This window comes from Ovis aries, chromosome 10 (assembly GCF_016772045.2).
Source record: "Ovis aries strain OAR_USU_Benz2616 breed Rambouillet chromosome 10, ARS-UI_Ramb_v3.0, whole genome shotgun sequence".
Classification (NCBI taxonomy): Eukaryota; Metazoa; Chordata; class Mammalia; order Artiodactyla; family Bovidae; genus Ovis; species Ovis aries.
The window spans coordinates 13321193-13341617 of record NC_056063.1 but is presented as its reverse complement, the minus strand read 5'-3'; positions in this window follow the sequence as shown (position 1 = coordinate 13341617).

Here is a 20425-nt window from a genome sequence, read left to right as displayed (position 1 = left end):
GTTGTTTAGCTGCTAGGTCATGTTTGGCTCTTTGCAGTCCCATGCACGATACCCTGCCAGGCTCCTCTGTCCATGGGATTCTCCAGGCAAGAATACTGGAGTGGGTTGCCATGCCCTTCTCTAGAGGATATTCCTGAACCAAGGCTTGAATCCATGTTTCCTGCATTGGCAGGCAGATTCTCTACCACTGAGCCACCATTGTAGCCCTGGAACCCTTTAATACACCCCCAGTTAGAGGGTCATCGGTGTCCTGAGTAATCCCCTGCCCTCTCCTGTTTTAGCAAGGAACCAAAAGAATTTAGGCTGAACTTATTCAAACATGCGTAAGATCCATTGATTGAATATTCCCTTCAGTAATCACACACTTTGGTTGCACATGTTAGTTCCATGTCTTTTCATCCCACTGCACCTAAAAAATTCAGAATTGGAATTCTCCGATGAGCACGAGGCAAAGGGCTAGTCCTGCAGATGCTCGGAATCAGGATTCTTAGCCTCTGCCCGTGATCCTCTCTGTGGAGAAAGGCCGCAGCAGAAATAGCTTGAGAGTTAACCCATGAATTGCATAGCCCCCATCAGATATATATTCACACCTCTCAACCAAAATAATGACAGACTCAGGAGTAAAAGGACATAAAAAGAGGTAAAGATTAAAAGCCTGAATAATGGGTGAGTCAGTTAGCAGAGCAGAAAAGTATAGTCATAGGCTGGCAAATGTTATAATTATCAACTCCATGAGAGCCAAGTCCAAGAAGTAATGGGAAAGCAGAATTAGTGGAGACAGTGGCAGAGGGCAAGGTTAAGGTAGGGGAGGGGGCAAGGGAAATGGAATGAGGCTAGTAATAGTAAATGTCACTAAGTCACGTCCGACTCTTTGCGGCCTCATGGACTGGAGCCTACCAAGGTTCTTTGCAACCCCATGGACTGTAGCCTACCAGGTTCCTCCATCCATGGGATTTTCCAGGCAAGAATACTGGAGTGGGTTGCCATTTCCTTCTCCAGGAGATCTTCCCAACCCAGGCATCAAAGCCAGGTCTCCCACGTTTTAGGCAGACGCTTTACCGTCTGAGCCACCGGGGAAGTCAGGAAGGAATCACAAGAAGCGGAACTAGTGACAGCAGAGAGCAAAGATCGGGAGCAGCAAGAAGGCGCTCCAAATTGAGGACTGCAACAAAATAAGGAAAAGAATGAATTATATGTGAGCATTGAATTTCAGGGCAAGATGACGTATAAATTTCAATGACTCCTGAGGTTGGCATCACTGGATTATAGCGCCGTACCACAACTGGCGCTTAGAATGATAAGGCTGAGCCATTGAGAATATCTTAAATTATGAATATATTATGTGGTAGACTGCAGAGAAGTACAGTAATTTTCAGAAGGATTTTAATAAAATATACTTGAAATTTATGTTTTATCCGCGAATGCATACATATCCAGCTATTTACAAGTGTAACAAGTTCCTAACCATCCTAAGTTAACGAAAGCATTGCCAGAAAGGTCACTAGCCACATTTCCAAAGGCACAGAGATGTGCAGGTAAGGAAAGGAAATGGATTCCTCTTGGTCAAGCACAGGGTCCACGGGGGCGAGAGTGGAGGGAGTGTGGAACTGGAAGGCTTGGCCACCACTGAAGGCATTTAAGCAGCAGTGTGCCGTGAGTAGACCTGTGTTTTAGCAATATCATTCCGGTAGGGCACTGTGGGAGGCTGCCCTGGAGGAAGACTTGGGAGCAGAGTAGGGCGCATTAGGCACTTATCTTGGATATAAAATGTTAGGGGCACCGAGGCCTCCAGTAATCAAGCTCAATATTATTTTAATGGAGCACTTAAAAAAAATCAAAATTAGTGCAAAAAATCCTTGATGAACAAGATATCAAACTTTAAAATAAAGACAGAATTGGCAGCGACGCAGAAAACATCCAGGTGAGGCTGAATGAGACAAAAAGCTGTTTAGGAGAAAGAATGACATGACTGGCGAAACGAGCAGAAGAGTGCGGCGGGAGAGTCAAGGACAAAGCCCAGGCTCGTGGCTCGTGTAGCCCTGTCATGATGCATCCTCGGGGATGCAGAGGAGAAGCTGGTTTCAAGGAGGAGGAAGAGGAAATGTGCTATGAGTTTATTGCATGTGAGGTGTTGCCTGGGTTATCACACAGAGGAAGTCCAGCCAATGGCTGGTCAAGCATTTGGTGAGACATCTAGACTGGGTGTAGAGACAGGGGCTTTTTCACGTGTAAATGCTAATGGAAACAACATGTAAGTGAGCCTGCCCAGGGGGTGGGTGTATAGACGAGACAAGGCAGACTGTAGTACTGAACATATTAATAAAAAACAGTAGTGGTGGGACTTCCCTGGTGGCCTGGGGGTTAAGAATCTACCTTGCAATGCAGGCAACATGGGTTTGGTCCCTGGTCGGGAAACAGATCCCACATGCCGTGGGGCAACTAAGCCTCTGTGCAGCAACTACTGAGCCTGCGTTCCTCAACTAGAGAGTCCACATGCTGCGTGGAAAAGATACCACAGGTTGCAACTAAGACCCGAGGTAGATAAATAAGTAAATACTGTTTAAAAAGTGATGGTAATGTTTATTGAGGCTTACTGTGTACCAGCTACTCTGCTGAGTTGTTTACAAGCATTTTGTAATCACATCCTCACAACGACTATCCTCATTTCACTGATGAGGAAATGGATGTTAGAGAGCTTACATAACGGGGAATTTGAGCTCAGCAAGTGAATGACAAGGCCAAGATTTAAACTCAGGAAGTCTGAAGAGACATTGGAGGCAGCCTGGCTTTGGAGAGCAAGCACCGGGGTTTGAATTCCATCTGGTGTGGGGAGTGGAGTTCGAGGGCTGATTCTCTAGAATAGCAATGAGAGGGGCCACTCATGGAAGGGCTGAGCTCCACTTAGGGGAGAAGGCATGGGTAAGAGGCAGTGATGTGAAGAAGCAGAGGCTTTTTGTTATTCTCCACGCAGACAGCAGAGAGATGTCTGAAAAGGACTGTGATGTTTAACTTTACCTTAAGAATATACTAAGACTTTTAAATTTTTCTGAAGAGATTGAGTGAAGACTGGAATTGTGTGCAGTGTTTTGGCTTTTCTGCAGCCCTGAGCACATGGGACCTGGTAATATTTGGATTACATATGGCTGGCAGATGGTGGGACCAGACTTAAGCTCAGGTCTTCTGATGCAGGGCCAGCATCCTATCCACCACTCCACATTGCTTTTGTTTATGAGTAAGACTGTCAGTGTGCAGAAAGTGTCAGTCGCTCAGTTGTGTGCGATCACATGTACTATAGCCTGCCAGCCTCCTCTGTCCGTGAAATTTTCCAGGCAAGAATATCAGAATGGGTTGCCATTTTCTACTCCAGGGAATCTTCCCAACCCAGGGATTGAACCTGTGTTTGCAGAAATAGAGTAAAAAAAAAAAAATTTTTTTTTCTTTTTAAATTGTGAGGATTCTGGGTTCAACTATGCTGGATCATGAAGAAAGCTTTCAGGAGACAAAAGGTTAGGGATGAGTCACACAATATTAACTAGATGAGGAAAGGCTTTTATTTCATTGATTTATTTAATAATCATTGAGGGCCTCGTGTCATGGAGAAGGACTTAAGAGAGGATTGCAGAAACTAAAAGCAGGCTCAGTTCAGTTCAGTTCAGTTCAGTTGCTCAGTCGTGTCCGACTCTTTGCGACCCCATGAATCGCAGCACGCCAGGCCTCCCTGTCCATCACCATCTCCCGGAGTTCACTCAGACTCACATTCATCAAGTCCGTGATGCCATCCAGCCATCTCATCCTGGGTCGTCCCCTTCTCCTCCTGCCTCCAATCTCTCCCAGCATCAGAGTCTTTTCCAATGAGTCAACTCTTTGCATGCTAAACTTAACCTATTCACTGAAGTGCCCCATATCCGAAGCTGTTCATGCTAGAACAGAATTTGATTCATCAGCATGTACCTGACGTGCCCTTTGGAAACCGTGTTAACCATTTTATGTAAGCTGTGACATTTCATCCAGGTTCACTTATTTGCATACTTGTGATTTCATTTGCATATATTTTACTGTGCTGCACTCTGGGAATATATTTACTTATTTCTATTCTCTCTTCTCTTAAATTTCTCTCCCCCTCTACAGTCCTTTGGTAATGTTGCTGACCAAATATTGAGGAAAACATTGACAACTCTGGAGCTTCTATATCCAATCTGCCATCAAGACTTTTCTTCCTTTAAATATCTGGTGGAGGCTTGAGGATGTATTGTACAACATGGGAAGTAGAGCCAATATCTTGTAGTAACTGTAAATGGAAAATAATCTTTAAAAATTTGTATTAAAATTTAAAAATATGTATTAAGAAAAACATTGGTGAATATGCTCCCTTAGTTTTTATTTTCACTATCACCCTAGACTGGGGATTTCTCACCTTCTGACTGGTCTCGTGGGCTCTCCAGATGGCTCAGTGGCAAAGAATTCATCTGCAAATGCAGGAGATGCAGGTTCGATCCCTGGGTTGGGAAGGTTCCCTGGAGAAGGAAATGGCAACCCACTCCCATATTCTTGTCTGGGAAATGCCACGTACAGAAGATCCCACTGGGCTACAGTCCATGGGGTCGCAAAGGGCCAGATACGACTTAGCAACTAAACGATAACAGCTGCTCTCTTGGCTTTGAGTCAAAACCACGCAATTCAGTCGTTTTCTACATCCCGAATACTTCCCCTGAGCTCAGCACCTAGTGCTCAGCGGCCCTCATAGTGAGCTGGTAGCACGCATGTATTAGATACATTGTATTCAGATTCTTAACTCCTGCAGTTGTGAAACTGTTAAACATTAATAGCTGTATTTATGGACTCACCCACCTTCACACTAAAGAGAAATAAGTCTTTTTAAAGTCTGCTGCTCACCTTCTTCTGTCCCCTGAGAAATACTGTGTCCTCAATAGCTTAGTTCCTTATTGGGCCCACAAAGAAAGAAAATTAGAAAATGGAGAAAAAGAAATGCATCAGAAGGGCTGGAAAAATGTTTTTCTTTTGTGGAAAAGAAGAAAAAACAGAGATGGAAAGATGCGGGGAGAGAGTAGAAAGATGAAGTTCTTTAAAAAAGGGTGAGGTTTCAAAGTAGGACTTAGAGTTTAGAGAAAGTGGTTGGAGATGAATAGAGATCGGCTGAGGGCAGATTCTGGGAGAGGAAACCTAAGCTGAGTATTCAGGAAAAGCAAGACATGGAGAGAAGCTGAGTTTAATTGTACTGGTGTTGGACCGACTGCTTTAACAGTGACCCAAATAATAGTAGTGTGAAAAATATGGTGGGTTTACTTCCTTCATAAAAAAGTCTGAGTTGAAAGCAGCCCACGAGGAGAGGGGTGCTTCATGAGGTGGAAAATGTGGCCCAGGTTCCTGCCGGATTTTTGCTCCCACACACATTGTCCTTGTCTGTGTGATCCAAGTTGGCCCATCTCCTCTACATCCATATTCCTACCCAATGGAGGGTGGACAGAGGAAGTAAGATCACTGAGTTTTAAGATCACCTAAAGTTTTTAAGATCACCGAGTTTCAAGAGCAGAAACTCTGAATTGCAGGCATCACTCTGCTCACACTCCATTTTCCAGCGCATCATCAGTTGGCCATACTAGCTGCAAGGAAGGCTGGGCACCATTGTCTCTAAGCAGGCAGTCCTGTGCCCTGTCAAAGCTTAGGGGAGTATGTTACTATCAGGAAGAAGAGAGGACTGCAAACTGAGGAACAGTCAGTCTCCGCACTTTTCATTAGATACCATAGTCAGACAGGCAGAAGACCTTAATAAGTGAGCTGGAATAGGTTATGCAGAATTTGAGGGATAATCTGAATTCAGATGATAGAAGTCAGGTATGTTGGAATAGGAAAGGAACGTTGTATGTGGAGTATTATTGGCATTGAAGTACAGCAGGACACGCTCCAGGGTCCCTGAATCTGGCCCGTAAGTGTGTCTCTAGTTCAGAGATGAGCAAACATTTTCTGTACAGGGACAGATGGTAAATATTTTAGCCTTTGAGGGTCATACAATCTCTGCCAATCTATTCAACTCTGATGTTGGAGCATGAAAGCAGCCTAAACAGTATATAAGCAAACAGGTATCATTGTTTCTCAATGAAACACTGTTTTTTAAAACCGGCTATGGGTCAGATTTGACCTTGGCCATAGTTTACTGATCCATGCTCTAGTCTGTTGTTTTAAAAGTACAGTCTTCTGAAGTTAGCATCTGACCTCATTAATCATAACAATTCTATCTACCTTTCTCTGATACAGAGTCTACCCTGGTGGCTCAGATGGTAAACAGTCTGCCTGCAATGCAGGAGACCTAGGTTTGATTCCTGGGTTAGGAAGATCCTTTGGAGAAGGGAATGGCAACCCACTCCAGTATTCTTGCCTAGAGAATTCCATAGGCAGAGGAGCCTGGCGGGCACTACTCTCCATGGGAATCCATGAGTCCACCTGACTGAGCAACTTAATACTTTCACTTTTCACGAATAAATTTATTTAACTGAGTGTGTTCTATGCTAGGTTCTGGGATACAAAGGAAAGTGAGCCATAGTGATTGAACATATAGAGAAGTCATTGTCTTGAGGAGATATTATATATAAGGAAGTAATTTCTAAGCAGCATGATAATAGATATATTTAACAGATTCTGTAGGAACACACGGGAAAGAATGCCAAAGGAAGGTCTCTCAAAAGCAAGGCTTATGCTGAGACCTGAGGATGAACAGAAGAATCCCTGGCTCAGCATTGAGCGAAGGGTATTTAAGGGAAGGGAATTTAAGGAAACAATATGCATAGAAATGGGTTTAGTTGCTAAGTCGTGTCTGACTCTTTGTGACCCCATGGACTGTAGGCTGCCAGGTTCCTCTGTCCATGGGATTTCCCAGGCAAAGAATACTGGAGTGAGTTGCCATTTTCTTCCCCAGGGGATCTTCTTGACCTGAGGATTGAATCTGTGCCTTCTGCCGCATCTCCTGCATTGCAGGCAGATTTTTTAATTGCTGGGCCACTGGGGAAGCCCAGTGCCTGGAAATGCGAAATAAGAGAGTTTGGCATGTTTGGAACACACAAGTGCTAAGGAGCAAAGAGGTCATGGCTTAAAAGTTCAGGTTATAAAAGACCATTTACAAGTCATTCTAAAGAATTTTGTTTTATCTCAACAGGAGAGCCATTGAGGAAAAAATGGAGCCAGGCAGGGAGATGATCAGACTTGAGTATTGAGAGAGATCCCTCCTGCAGGAGCGTGTGCTGTTGACTGGAGGGGAGTGAGAGGAGAGAGCTGGGAAGCTGTTAAGGATTACCATATATTTAGGCAAAGGAGATGGAGGGCCTGAATTCGTTGCCAGTGTGGGGAAATAAAAAAAGGAATAGACTCAAGAGATCTTTGGAAGTCAAGATAATAAGAATTGGAGGTCAACTGAAAGCAAATTGTGTAGCAAGAAAGAAGAATCCAGTATGGTACTCAGGATTCGGACTTGGGTTGCCAAGTACATGAGGCACTTATCAAGACAGATTATGGAATACTGAAGGATTAGGTTTGGGGAACTGGATATGCATTTGACTCGGAAAATTCAGGTGAAGTCCCCAATGCAGGTGGATGTTTATGTATGTTTGTTGCTTGGGAGAGAATCTGAATTAGAACTACAGACCTGTTTGATTAAGATGCTTCAGTTTGGGGAAGATATTTACACTCTGTTGCAGCTTCCCTGGGGACTCAGATGGTAAAGAATCTACCTGCAATGCAGAAGACCCAGATTCAATCCCTGAGTCAGGAAGAAACCCTGGAGAAGGGAATGGGTACCCACTCCAGTATTCTTGCCTGGAGAATTCCATGGACAGAGGAGCTTGGCACACTACTGTCCATGGGGGTCACAAAGAGTCAGACACAGCTGAGTGACTAACACTTTCACCTTTACCCTCTGTTACATCCTAGGTTACAAGACAAAAACAAGTTACAAGACCAAAGCAGGCAAATACAGAAATCAAGGGAAATTCAGAATGTGAATCTGAGATATAAAATCAAACCAAAGACTGCCTACACCAACAGTAGACTTCAAGATTTGCACTGAAATTCCTAAGGATCCATACAAAGAATGAAGTAGTGACTTGAGTCTGTAGAATTTATTAAGTATTTGGGGGAAACCAATTGGTTTTGGTACTGAAATTCGAGTTTCCCATGTTACGTGGTGAGCAGTTTCTTCAAGTATATCCCCATAACAAATAAAATGACTTTCACTAAGCTTTGGCTCTTGGAAGGGTCATGTGAAAGCAAAGCTGTACCAGAGTACTTTTATACGGGTCAATCATCCTCAACTCATCTGTCATCTTCGTAAAGTCCCTAGATCAGTAAGTCTTCCAAGGGCTGTGACAGAGAAATTCTGAACCAGGTAGAACCTATACGTCACTCTGCTTCCTAGGGTAGGCTGATCAAGTAGACAATGACCTTGCTGACCGTGTGTTTAAAGTGACGGTTTTCTTCTCTTGTTCTATGGACTCTGCTAATGTCATTCTCCTCGATGTGTGTATTTAAGGTTTCTGAATTAGGTCAACATTATAGCGCAGGTATTTTCAGTGCCACTTGGTTTAGGCCAGGAAAAGCTTTGCTTGTTCAAAATGTTACAGACAGATCAGCAGAACGAACTGGCCTTGAACCCTCGAGGGGTTATCCAGGACTTAGTCCTGTCTCTGTGAAAAGGTGAGCTAAGTATACTTAGATTCTGAAACAGGAGAGGAGAAGATTGTCCAAATCAGAACCTGCGTTAGTCAGTTTTCTTCCCCAAAAGAGCATCTCTCAAGAGTACATTTCATCTTGAAATCCAGATTTTATTCTTTCTATCTGTCCCTGAAAAAATTAATCAGTTGATCTAAGAAGGAAATGGAAAGTTTTATTTGAGCCAAATTGAGGATTATAACATATGAATAGCTTCTCAGACAGCTCTGAGAATTGTTGTACCTGTTAGAGGTCAGAACACAGTTGTACGTTTTTTGTTGTTGTTTTTTCCCATTTATCTCTAAGTATTTCTTTTTTTAAACTTGCTTTTAATTGAAGGGTAATTGCTTTACAATATTGTGTTGTTTTCTGCCAAGTATCAACATGAATCAGCCATAAGCGTACCTATATCCCCTCCCTCTTGACTCTCCCTCCCGCCTCCCTCTCCCTCGTTTTGTTTTTAATGACGTGTAGTTGATTTACCATGTTGTGTTAGTTTCAGGTATACAGCAGAGTAATTCAGTTATACATCTGTCTGTTCTTTTTCAGACTCTTCTCCCTTATAGGTTTATAAGTTTTTGAGACTGAGGGCTGTACATTAAATGACATGTTATTGATGGTTTACACAATCCAGAACTACATGAACAAAGCGAGCAGTGGGTCAGGGGTCATCACGGCCCCTTACAGGATTAAGAAGGAAGGTTATCTCCTAAGGAGTCGTGACCCTTGATGAGATTAAGAAGGAAAGTTATCTTCTGAGGAGGTCTGGTTAACGTAGATACGCAACACACACAAAGGGGAAGGAGGAAGCCCAAACAGGCAAAGAACAATTTTATGTTTAAATTTTTCTCATCTTGCCATGAAATATGAATTTTCTTTCACTACATCTAAGAATCAGATCCCTTATGCATGCTGTGAGAATACCCTTAGGCACTGCAGAAGGGTGGATTATTTATACTTATCCTTCAATCTTTTATGATTGGAGATGCTGGGAGTTGAATTGGTGAAGGGAACAAAAGATTTAGAGAAGTACATACAGAAAATGATGCTAAGAGTGGGGCGTATGCATGTAACAAAGAGATTTACTTCACTCACATCCAGCTTACATTCCTAAGGTCTTTCCTCATAGCATTTTTATTTCCATTTATTAAAAAATTCCAAACTTACATCTGGATTTCGCAGCCATTTTTGGTAAACTGTGGTACATAGAAACAATTTCAAAACATAAATACATAGTATTATACATTGTTATGAGCAAATACTTACGCAGTAGCCACCACACAGACCAAGAAATAAGATATTGACAGAATTACAGAAACAACCTTTACATACCCACATGCCCCTTCCCATCACCAACTCTTTCATCCTGTGGTAGTCACGGAATCCAAGTGCCTGGCATTGAGCTTCTGATTGCCAAAGCATCCATCTCAAAGATTTCCATCTTGAATAAGCATATTGCCAGCTACACAACTAGTTGCAGAGCCAGGCCTCCCTACTCATGAAGTTCTCTTTTAGAAAGTTCTCGGTGACCTAGATAATTGACCACTTGAATGACTCCACTTTTTTTTATCCTGTGTCCTAATTGTCCTTCCTATGCTTTGAATTTGTTGATAAAGAGTGAGCCAGTGATGGGACTTCCCTCGTGGTCCAGTAGTTAAGAGTTCGCCTTCCAATACAGGGAATGAGGGTTGGATCCTTAGTCAGGAAGATAAGATCCCACAAGCCTCATAGCCAGAAAATCCAAACATAAATAACAGAAGCAATGTGGTAACAAATTCAATAAAGACTTTTAAGAATGTTTAAAAGATGCGTTGATAATTGGGCACACATACATTAAGAAAAAAAAAAGAGTACCCATCCCTTGGATCCCAGTAAAGGCAGAGCTCCAGGTCCTCACTCCTCCCCGCCTCTCAACCCCCATAATCTCTCCGTGTGGCCTTTAGGCATGCTGTATACCCTTTAGGAACTATAAGTAATAAATCTTGTTCTTCAAAGTTCCTTGATTGGTTTTTTTTTTCGCTAAGGTATGTTTTGCAATCATAATAAGAACCACAAGGACTGTTCCAGTCGCCGTATTGGCTCTGACTGGGGAAATGTCCCTGGGGATTCCCACAAACTGTAAGACCCAGGCAAGTATTCAGGCAGCTCTAGCCAACAGCATTACTATCGATAGGCTGAGCCCAAGAGAACAGGTCCTGTCCTTCACTTGTAGGGTAGTCATCATGCAACCCTAAATACTAACTTCTGAAAACTTCTATGAATGAAATCATGTCGTATCTGTGTCATATCATGTGTATTTTTTGTGTCTGATTTCTTTGACCCAGTATTATGTTTTTATAATTCATCATAGTTTTATGTGCTGTATTTCATTCATTTTCACTGCTGTGCAATTTTCTACAGTCTGAATGAACCCCCATTATCTGTTCTGTAATTGACGGACAGTTGAGTTTTTTCCAGTCTGGCGCTTCCCCACACCCTATTTCTCCAGTCACCTCTGTTACTGCTCCTTTGTAATGTATTTTCTAAAATATAACAGTATTTGAAAGAGGGGATGATGAGAGTTTGCCTACTGACAGCCATTACAAGCTTTTTCTGAAATCGATTTTTTACAACCTTTACAAACAATAAACTCATTTAACCAAACTTACCTTTTAATCGGGGCTTCTGTGGTAGCTCAGTGGTAAAGAATCTGCCGACAATGTAGGAGACCTGGGTTCAATCGCTGGGTTGGGAAGATCCTTTGGAGAAGGGAATGGCTACCCACTCCAGTATTCTTGCCTGGAGAATCCCATGGACAGAGGAGCCTGGCAGGCTGCAGTCCATGGGGTCGCAAGTAGTCAAACAGGACTGAGCAACTAACACTTTCACTTTCTCTTCATCTTTTAAAGTGTGATGCATATAAAGGTGCCAAGTAAATGGTAAACCATTAAAAATATTGAGTATTAGTCCTGTTGCCAGAATTATTATACTTTTAAAACCAAGGTAGTCAGTTAACTAACATGAATACGTGCATATAATGTCGAGGATTGAGTGCTCATTGGTCCAAAGCTCTACAAAGTAGGGGCTGTGACTCTCACCATTTTGCAGAGGAGACTGAGGCACAGAGGTGCAATCCTTCACCTGTGGTCACACAGCTGGTAAGAGATGTCACTAGAATTCAGCCCAGACGAGCAGACTCCTTAGTCGTGTTCTTGATATGGCTCAGATGGTAGAGAATCCGACTGCAGTGTAGGAGATCAGGGTTCGATCCCTGGGTCAGGAAGAGTCTGTTGGTGAAGGGGATGGCTACCCACTCCAGTATTCTTGCCTGGAGAATTCCACGGACAGAGGAGTCTGGCAGGCTATAGTCCATGGGATCACAAAGAGTCGGACACGACTGAGCAACTAGCATACATACCTTGACTAAAAGCAAACATGGAGAGAAAGACATGTTTGCAAGATCATATGATACCTAGCTCTGATCAGAAGCAAACCAATCTATACAGCCACCATAACTGTGTTAAGGCAGAGGAAGGATTTGTAGGTGGGCTCTTCCGCAGGGTGGTCAGATTCTTCCCTTTGTTCTCATGCTGGACTGAGTCCTGCACAGGTAAAGTGGCTCAGAAGATGCCCTCACTGAGCGCTCACACAAGCCGAAGCTGCCATCTTTGTCTGCAGCTGCCGTCTGTCTACAGCCGGCCCTCCCCACACCTGCAGAGAAGGTCACCTTGGGCTTGGTCACAGCCCTTAGAGAGTGGGGGCCACAAAGCTGGAAGGTAAACAGCAAAGACAACCTAAGCAGAAGCATTTTATTCCCCCCACGATCTTTAGTGCCTTCCCCAGGACCCGCTCCCTCACTGGCACTCAAGAAAATACGGAGCCGCTTTCGCTAGTCTTCATAAAGCTGCACCCTCTTTATGTTAATTGAGAGTAATTAGAATGTCATTCTGAGCAAAGCCCTGATTTCCATGCTTCTCTCCTCTTTGGAAATGTTGTATTCTTCGGAACCTGCTGTGGGCATGTTCATAAACAGGGCTGCACACGGAGTTCCTTGCCAAAGCATGTGTTTGCGGTGATACAGACCCAGCCATGAATGCGCAGCATTGTCTTTTTGCATCCAAAAGCAAAGGCAGTCAATTAAAACCCTGATTTATTTATATAAATAAATAAAATTTCCTTCAATTGAATATCTTGTTCAGAAGAATTCTATTAATATGATTTATCACAATAAACAGTGTGGTCCCTGCTTTAATTGATTTATCTTTTTCTCTATAAAATTTTCCCAGTATATCTGTTCTGTACCAACTTTTATTGTCCTTTTCATTCCCTCCCCCGCCCATGTCTGTGTTGGCTCTGATAATTTCAACAGGGACTAGATGTTTTTTTAATACAGTCTGCCTCCTAAATCATTCATTTTCTCATTTTTAAACTGCTGACTGCAATCATCCCTTCCATTGATTGAAAATTAGCATGGGTTTTAAACCATTAGTCAAAAAAGAAGAGGCTTAAAAAAAAATAAAAGCTTCCTGCTGTTCTTTGTGGATGAAACAGTTGACATTTTGTTAAGAGATTTTTGTCTGACTTTAATTCTCTAGTTATAAGGTATTCCTAACAGTTATAAGTGGAATAGTTTGTCCTAAATGGAAGTATATCTATGGTAGCGTAGTTATATCCAGTCTTTAAAATGGATCATTTCATTTCACACATGCTATAGAATCTTGAATTTCACCTTTTTATTCATCTCAATTTCTTCACTAAAAATGACACTGTTGCTCCAAATTCCTACATCAACGGATTGGGTATATCAAATTGTGGTAGTAATTGTTCATAAGTACATATTTTATAACATGTACTAATAGAGTCATAAAATATATTGCAATAACATTGTGCTCTGCCTGATAGAATTTCATCATGAGACTCCATTAGCACATTCAGCTGGTATCAGCTTTTGAAAATGCTTTCCATTGTGGTGGAAGGGAAATACTCTATGTAAGTGAATGGAGAAAATGGGATTCAAATAGGAATTTCTAGGAGGGCTGACTAGAATGAAAAAGTGCAGAAACTTGAATGGATGCTGACCAAGCATTTTTTGGACAGTGTTTAAAAATCTGAATTCATTCTGCGGCTCTTTGTACTTTCCAACTACCTGTCCGGCTGCCCCCCTGATGCCCGAATGACCCTGCCTTGGGTAAGGTCACCGCAGGCTCCTACCTGGCCACCCCAATGGCTCCGTCTTAGTTTTCATCTTCCCCATGCAGGCGTCAGCTCTTCCTTTTGCAGTTTCCCTATTCTCTGGATCTCTTTCTGAAGGATCCTTTTCCAGCCGCTGCCATCCTCTAGGGCAGATGATGCTCACGCCTGTCCCACCGGCAGGGCCTGCCACTGGCTCTCTTCTTGCCCCTCTGCCCTCCATCGCTGGGCATTTCCCCTCTTCTCTCCTCTTCACCACCCCCAGAGCTGACCTCTCACTCCATGCCAATGTCCTGGAAAGGCGGAGACCTCAGACTTGCCCACAGCCAGATAATATTTCACCGTCCGTCAAACCAGCCCTTCTTCTGAGGGCTACTTGCCCTCGGGGGGGGGGGCACTTGGATTTCCCCTGTGACACCCTCAGTCTCTTCTGTCACACCCGGCCAAGTCACTGATTCTTCTGTCACCACGTCTTTTGTTTTCCTTCCCTGTGTTTCATTCCTGAGCGTAGCCTTCCTCGTTTCTGCTCCTGGAATATCGGGACAGACTCCTGAATTGTTGCTCTGATTCCTTCCTCTTCCTCTCTGATTCATCCTACTCAGTATGGAAAGTTGGTCATCCTAACACTTTCTCAGGCTTCCCAGGTGGCTCAGTGGTAAAGAACCCAGCTGCCAATGCAGAACCTGCAGGAGACACAGGTTCGATCCCCTGGAGGAGGAAATGGCAACCCACTCTAGTATTCTTGCCTGGAAAATCCCATAGACAGAGGAGCCTGGCGGGCTACAGTCCACAGGGTCCCAAAGAATCGGACAGGACTGAGGATTTGAGCACACGTGCAGAATGCAACAGGTCTCCTTCTAAAAACAGCTGCAGCGATTCCCTGTTGTCTGCTAATTAAAATTTATCTACGACGGGGCTGTAATTTCTTCCTGGGCTGTTTCCCACTACTTGTGTATATGTGCACTTCAGCCACACCTAATTGCTTATAAATATAATCATTAATAGATGTTATTCCCACTCGCTCTCAGGCACTGCAAACAGGTGAATGAGTCAATAGCATGTAAGAACTGCTTTATGTAGCCCATCTCACCATGAGATATTAATCATAACATTTTAATTTTGAAATAATATGTAAGGTTTTTTTAAATTCTTGTTTCAATTATGTCGGTTATCTTAAGAATTGTGTTCAATTCTAAAATGGCTTTCTTTTTTTCATGTATGCCTGTAATGTTGTGCTTTATAATAAGAAATGCACATTTGGTTCTCATCCTATTTCTGGCACAGAGTTCTTAATGCCGTTGGAATTTCCTGTGATGAGAGCAATAAAGGTATCTTTGATTATGTTAAAGAGGTGATTTTTGGAAAGTACCCAAGGAACCTTTGGAGCCAGCCTTGTGTTTAGAGGATTGGAGCTTTCAGTTCCACCTGCCCGTCCTCCAGGAAAGGAAGGGAGAGTGGCTGGGGATTGAACTCAGTCACCAGTGCCCCATGATTTAATCAATTATGCCTACTTAATGAAATTCATATAAAAACCTCAAAGGACAGGATTCAGAGAACTTCCAGTTGGTGAACAGGTGGGGAGGCAGGAACAGAGCCACCTGGAAAGGACATGGGCGCTCCAAGCCCCTTCCTGTACACGGCTCTGTGCATCTCTTCTGTATAGCTCTGCCTGGGTTATATCTTTTTATAATAAACTGGTTATCTAGTTATGTAAATACTTTCCTGAGTTCTGTGAGCTGCTTTAGCAAATTAATTGAACCAAGTGAGGGGGTTCATGAGAACCTCTGATTTATAGCCTGTTGGTCAAATGAGCAGCTAACAACCCAGATGCCTTGCAGTTGGCATCCCAAGTGTGGACAGTCTTGTAGGACTGAGTTCTCAACCTGTGGAATGTGATGTTAACTCCAGGTAGGTAGCCTCAGAGCTGAATGTGTTGGACAAATTCCAGCTGGTGTCTGAGAATTGCTTGGTTTGGGAGGAAATCCCACACATGGAACTGGAAGCTGAATTGGAATGCCCTTTTCCTTCTTTTGGAAAAGTGACTGACAGCTTGAATGGTAACACCTGACTCTCTCTCACAAAATGAAAGGTCACTTAACTTCCACAGATCGTGTGTGTGTGTGTGTGTGTGTGTGTGGGCATCCTCAGTCACTAAGTCATGTCTGACACATTGTGACCCCATGGACTGTAGCCCACCAGGCTTCTCTGTCCATGGGATTTCCCAGGCAAGCATAGTGGAGTGGCTTGCCATTTCCTTCTCCAGGGTATCTTCCCTGACCCAGGGCTCAAACCTTGTATCTCCTGCAATGGCAGGCGGATCCCTTGCCACTGAGCCACCAGGGAAGCCCTGTGTAAATCATGCATATATTCTTTTGGTATGAATTAACTTCCTATCTGGCTTCATAATTCTTCCACCATTTTGGTCATAACCCGTTTGACGTACTTCTCAGCTTTTTCAGCTCTTAGACCCCTCAGTTAGGAAGTGGAGCCATATTTCACACCTCGTCCCTGATTTCTACACACAATCTGGCCTCCCCAGCTTCACTCCCCTTGGCCCAACCCAGTCTTAGGTGTGCTTCAAATAGACTCCCTGACTTATGGGGCTTTACCCTCTGGTCTTTCCTTATTTACATAATGCAACACATGCTATAATAGCTGACTGAATTTAAATAAGGAATATATTTACAGTGGCGTTTTTTTTTTTTTTTTTTTTCCTTATACAAAACTGGGCTTCCCAAACATCGCTGTCTGTAATACCTTGTCAGGTCAATTTGATCATTCTGGACTCATTTGATTGTTTTTAAAGTAGGACATTTCCTTCTCTAGACCCTCTTGTTTATAAACAGGTACTCATTTCCCCTTGGGTCTGTGCTGCTCTGTGAGCCAGGAGGATGCTTGGGAGCTCACACCACATTGCATCTCAGTGTTCGGCTCGACACCAGTTGGAGAATTGCCTCTGACACCTGTGATTTTCAAAGCAACAGGGGTTTCCCCTACTTCTGACCTGGTGGAATCCATCGTGTAACCTGTACAGTGTGAAAACCCTAATGTGGAAAAAAATGAAGGACAGTTCTCTGGAGGCAAACAAAGGATTGATTTCTAACAGGGATTGATTACATTTCAGCCAATGGACTGTAAGGGTCTGAAGGCTGAGATAATGGTTTCTTCTACAGCATTGATATAATTAGCAACTCATTTTAATTGAGAAGGTGCAAGACTCTTGGACAGGTTCCAGTAGCCTTTGTCACAAAATAGGAAATGGGAGAGAAAACCAAGTCAGGATTAATTTTGTTGAAATTGCACTGCATGTATAGTAATGCCAAGCTTAGCAAGAAAAAATCATCTAAGTTGATGCAAGTACCCATTATAACATACCATTGATTTGACCTGACTCTGAGTAAGAAAAATAAGCAGTTTATTTTACATGAGTTACTGAAGATTCCTAAGGAGATGCTTCCCCTTCCCCGAAAACCTCTCATCATGGAGCCTTGCCCCTAAATTTTTGCTGAATTTGACAGACAAAAATTCAGTTTATTAAGGTTATAGTACCCAGGTGGCGCTTGCGGTTAAGAACCCGCCTGCCAATGCAGGAGATGCAAGAGAGGCAAGTTTGATCCCTGGATCGGGAAAATCCCCTCAAGTAGGAAATAGCAACTCCAGTATTCTTGCCTGGAAAATCCTGTGGACAGAGGAGCCTGGTGGGCTGAAGTCCATGGGGTTGTAAAAGAGTTGGACATGACTGAGCAACTGAGCCCATAATGTCTACCGAGGTTATTCAGCAAATGCAAGGGGCAGTTATATATATATATATTTTAAAGATATTTACTTATTTATTTGGCTGCCTGAGTCTTAGTTCTGGCATGCAGGATCTTTTTGTGGTATTTGAACTCTGCAGTGTATGGAATCTAGTTCCCTGACGGGGATTGAATTCTGTTTGATCTTAGCCAGTTGACCACCAGGGAAGTCCCTATATGTTGGCAATCACAAGTATCACCTGGGATGCTGTTCTTCAGATTCTGATTCAACAGGTCTAGGATGGGACTGAGAGAGTCAGTTCCTAGGCAGGTTGATAAGTCTGGGGGTCCCCAAGGAGAGAGGGGTCTGGAATTCTCAAGGAGGAGGAAAGGACAAATGTTGTTTTTTCCTCTACATTCTTTAGTCTTAGTCACATAAAATGTTTTTATCTTTAAGCCTGAACTGATGATTACACAACAAACAACTCAGTTTAAACTCTGTACTAAGGATTATATAACAACAATGTATCCTGCTTAAAGATAGTTTCTCCTTCCTGAAAACCTTCTGGCTAATCCTGTTATCTTATAATGTAAATTATGGGAGTGGGTCTAGTAAGATCTTTACAACCTCCAGACATTCTTTTGATTCATTGTAACAACTAATTAAAAAGTATATAACTCCCTTGCTAACACTAGTGAAGGGGGCACTGTTTCTGCCCCTCTCTGATGTCTATGTCAGAAGCTTTCTCTCTTTTATACTTTAATAAAACTTTATTACACAAAAGCTCTGAGCAATCAAGCCTCATCTCTGGCCCCAGATTGATTTCTTCTCTGGAGGCCAAGAATCCTGACATCTTTTGTGATTCAGCAACAACATTTCAGGACCCTAGAATTTGACCGTAAGCATCCTCAGTGAGTCTGGTATATGGATTGTATTTTGATTAATACTGCTCCAAATGTATAGATTATATATGAACTAGTATTAATTATTAAATCTCTTAGGCTTATCTGAAATTCCTTTTTCCTCAACAGCATGTTGCAGGATTTGAACACAAAACAGTCGAGTTTTGTCACTGAACCAAACTTAGGTCCACTTGCCCACATGCAGTAAATTCAATTTACTGACACCAGATTGCAGTGAAGGAAGGTGCAGCATTTATTACAGGATTTCGAGTGAGGAGTCCAGGCAGCTAGTGCTCAAAAGACCTGAACTCCCTGATGGTTTTCAGAGAAAGGTTTTTAAAGACAGGGTGAGGAAGGGGAGTTGTGGCGTAGACATTGTTCTGACTGGTTGGCGGTGAGGTAATCAAGGGTCGATACCATCAGCGTTCTGGGTTCAACTGGTCTGGAGCCTACAGGTTTGTGAGCAGCATGCAGGCAGCTGAAGATTGTCTACAACATGAGATAGTCATCTGAGAAGACAGGCTCAGGCTGGATGTCTATGCAAAAGAGTCCTGAGCTGGTGATCAGGGTCATCGTAGAGGGCGCACGTGGGAGGCAGCAGAGCCAAGACCAAAGTCCAGCAGTGAGGTGTCTGGGAGGGGCTACATGAGAGTCACACTTGGAATCAAGCAAAAATGAGTGTTTATTTCTGTTCTGGACCCCAGGCACCTTACTCAACTTACCCTAGTTTTGGCTTTGGTAGATAACTTCTGCAGTGGTTCCCAGTGATTCCCCCCACACCCGGCCCAGTTTTGGTATACATGCCCTTGTGTCATCCCCTACTCGTGTGTGTGGCCCGGACCTGGTTACTTATTTGGAAGTAGTAGAACATAGCAAAGAGGTTGGCATATCACTTCCAAGATCACTTCCGCCTTACAAAGCATTCTTTGTTGCTCTCTTTTGTTTTCTAATTCAGATGAAGTAAGTTGCTATTTGTGACTTATCGAGATGCACTGATATTTCTACCCTATTGAGGGGCCTATGTAGCAGAAACCTGAGGGTGGCCTCCAACAAGTACCTGAAGTTCTGAGTCCAACAGCACCCAAGAAGCTAAGTTCTTCCAAGCGTGAGCTTGGAAGTAGATACTTTTCCAGTTAAATCTTCAGATGAGACCACAACCTCAGCTGACACCCTGATTGCAATCTATTAGAGACACTGGGCCAGAAGCCCCAGCTAAGCTATTCCTAGATTCCTGACTATGGAAACTGAGAGTAAATATTATTGTTTTAAGTCATTAAGTTTTGGAGTACGTTCTCTGCAGGAATAGGTAACTAATACAGCCCTTAAAGATTTGGGCAGTGGTGGGGGTGGGGGTGATTTGGTTGCTGAACCTGAAGAACAGTGCAAATAAGGAAAATGAAAACATACTCAGGACACACTGAAGCACATCATAGGTTTGCCCAGGGCTGGTCTTTTCTACAGGGGTTACTTCTTTTACTTCTTCCTCATCTCCTCCAAACCCTTCCTTCTCTGAAACTAACCCGGACAGTTGCCTTATCAGGATTGACTCTTAAACTTTGAAATTTGTCCTATTAAATCTTCATGACTATTGCCATCACCACCCTCCTGTTTATCATGACTTCTTTCCCTGAAATTTGCCATGGTTTCCAGTAAGGTGGTGACTGTAACTGATAGTGACCACATCTTCCACTTATCCAAGTTCTCTTCTGCCCAGCAGCAACAGTCACTAAAATACAAACGTTACAATGTCTGACATCACAAGGGTATAGAGCAACTAGGGCTCATGCCTTGCTAGTGGGAAGGCAAAATGGTGTCACCACTTTGGAAACCACTATGGCACTCTCTTATAAAGTGAAAGCTAAATCTACCATATGACCCAGGAGCCATATTTTTAAGTATCTACT